This window comes from Rhipicephalus microplus, unplaced genomic scaffold (assembly GCF_043290135.1).
Source record: "Rhipicephalus microplus isolate Deutch F79 unplaced genomic scaffold, USDA_Rmic scaffold_219, whole genome shotgun sequence".
Classification (NCBI taxonomy): Eukaryota; Metazoa; Arthropoda; class Arachnida; order Ixodida; family Ixodidae; genus Rhipicephalus; species Rhipicephalus microplus.
The window spans coordinates 212,501-215,000 of record NW_027464790.1 but is presented as its reverse complement, the minus strand read 5'-3'; the positions used below and the strand labels follow the sequence as shown (position 1 = coordinate 215,000).

Below are 2,500 nucleotides of genomic sequence, written 5' to 3'. Positions count from 1 at the left end.
AAATAATTGGATTTAGGTTATCTGGATTTTTTATTGCCAGAAGTGCAGATTGGCTGTCTGTAAAAAGCTGGTATTTAACGAAAGCTTGTAGAGGCCAGATATGTTCTATTGCTTTCTGGATTGCAATGATCTCAGCCTCGTAATTACTGCTGTGTTCTGGAAGTTTATATTTTTTCACTGTTTGGATTTGGTTATCTTTGTTTAGTATTATAAATGCCGCTCCTGTTTCTTTTTCTTTCTTTGATCCGTCTGTGTATATTTTGAAGTCTGCTTCTTCCTCTGTTGTTCCAAAGGGTATGCTAACTTTATTTGCTGGATGATCTTGCCATTGGTCGTGTTTCTTCATTATTTCGTTTTCGGTGTATACTTTCTGTTGCCATGTGAAGTTCTTTCCTTTCTTAAGTATGTAGTGTAATTCGTTTTCTTTTTCGATTGTCAAATGGAGAGGTGGAATGTTTGCTAATATGTTGAGTGAAAGATTTGATGTTGTTTTGAATGATTTAGTTATTAATAATAAAGGTAATCTTTGGATTGATTTCAGTTTTTTAATAAAAATGGTTTTTCGGCTATACCATGCTGGGGAGGCGTATGTAACCATTCGTTCTATACCCCTTTTATATATTAACTGTAGTGTGTTTCTATTTGTATGTTTGTCGTCTTTTATTGTACGACTTAAATTATACGTGACTTCGTCTACTTTTCTTTTTAAGTATTTTAGATGTGGGAGGAATGTTAGTTTTGTGTCCAAGACCACCCCTAGGATTTTCATTTCGTTAACCATTTTGATTTTATCCTGTCCGATTTTTATTTGGGGTTGATGGCTAATGTACTGCTTTCCGATTATCATATATTCCGATTTTTCCTTATTCAGGGTTATTCCTTTTTGATGTGCCCACTGATTTATTAGTGTTAGTGCCTTCGTAGCTTTTTCCTCCACCTCTTTTCTTGAGCGGAACTTTATGTGTAACACCACGTCGTCCGCAAAGGCTTGGATGTGTACTCCTTCTTGAAGCTGAGTTTCTAATAGGTCGCCTATTGTTATATTCCAACAGAGTGGGCTTAAAGGTGACCCCTGTGGGGAACCTGAAGTTAGTGTTTTCTTAATTTTTACTCCATCTGTTTCATAGATTATTTTCCTGTTCCGTAGAATATTGTCCGCTAGTTTTATTAGGTTGTTGGGACACTTATATTCTTCTAATTTCTGAATAACTACTTCGGGTTTTATAGAATTGAATGCGTTTTTAATATCTAGTGCTATTAGCATGCTGTTTAGCTTATCAATTTTCGCTTGGTTTATTCGTTTGATTATTTCTTCCAATGCCGTGGTTGTTGATGTCCCATGGGTAAATCCAAATTGTTTTTTGTTAAAATGGTGATTTTTAAACAAGAAATAATAGATTCTATCTTTTATGAGCTTTTCTAATATTTTTCCCAAAATCGAGTTAATAGCTATTGGGCGATATTTGTTTTCCTCGGATTTGTCCTCTCCGTTCCCTTTTGGAATCAATATAATTTTAGATTCTTTCCATCTTTGAGGAAAATGTCCGTGCTTTAAGCATGCATTAAAAAGATTGACAAAGAAAGTCTTATGCCTTTCATACATCACTTGTATGAGGTTAGTTTTTAGGTTGTCTGGTCCGGGGGTTACATCTTTCCTCAGATTTTTTACTATCTGCGTTACTTCAATCTCTGTAAATGGGAGGTCATCACTGGGTAAATTTCTTTCTCTCATTTCTGCTCCCGATGTCCAATTTCCTCCCTGTTTGTTATTGTTTATTGTGTCGTTGCTTGATTGTATTTGACTGTGTCCTGGCTCGTCATTTTCCATGCAGTTAGGGTATAAATTTCCTAGAATGTGTTCTATTGTTTCCTGAAGAGTCTTTGTGACTTCTCCATTTTCTTTTGTGATGCTTCTAAACATAACCTTGGTTTTCATCTTATTTCGTGCAATTTTATACGGTAGGATGAATGGATTTTTCGTAGCCTTAGTACATAGAGTTTTCCAACTGTTGTTTTTAGCCTGTTCTATCATGTTGTTATACGTGTCATGTTCTTTATAGTATTCCTTTTTGTATTGTTCTCTGATATCCCCTTTCGCCTTTTGATACCTCCTTCGTAGTGCTCTGACTCTCTTCCTTTCAATTTCTAGGTCTCTTGACCACCAAGTATTCGGTTTTTGTTTAGAAGGTTTTTTCTTTTTACTGAATTCCTTCTTAAGTTTCTCGATTTTCTCGTGTAGCGTATTCACTATTTCTTCAATACTTTCCTTCGTGTTTATTTTCCCCTGGACTTCCTCAAACCAGGGATCAATTTGCAACTTTTCCATGACTTTTGTTTGCCCTTTTAACGTTAGGCCATATTCCTCTGGAAGTTCTTCATTTTTAATAACAACTTTAATGTATCTGTGATCGCTGTGATTATAGGTTTTAAGTACTTCCCAGCTTTTAATATCCTGGTTTAGGTTTGCGTCACAGAAATCACATTGCGTCAGCACCGATCA

General features: G+C 35.5%; 1 pseudogene; it reads right to left on the bottom strand.

Annotated features, from left to right (window-relative positions):
* LOC142792454 (large subunit ribosomal RNA) overlaps positions 1 to 2,500 on the bottom strand; it is a 7,778-nt pseudogene that overhangs the window by 2,661 nt on the left and 2,617 nt on the right.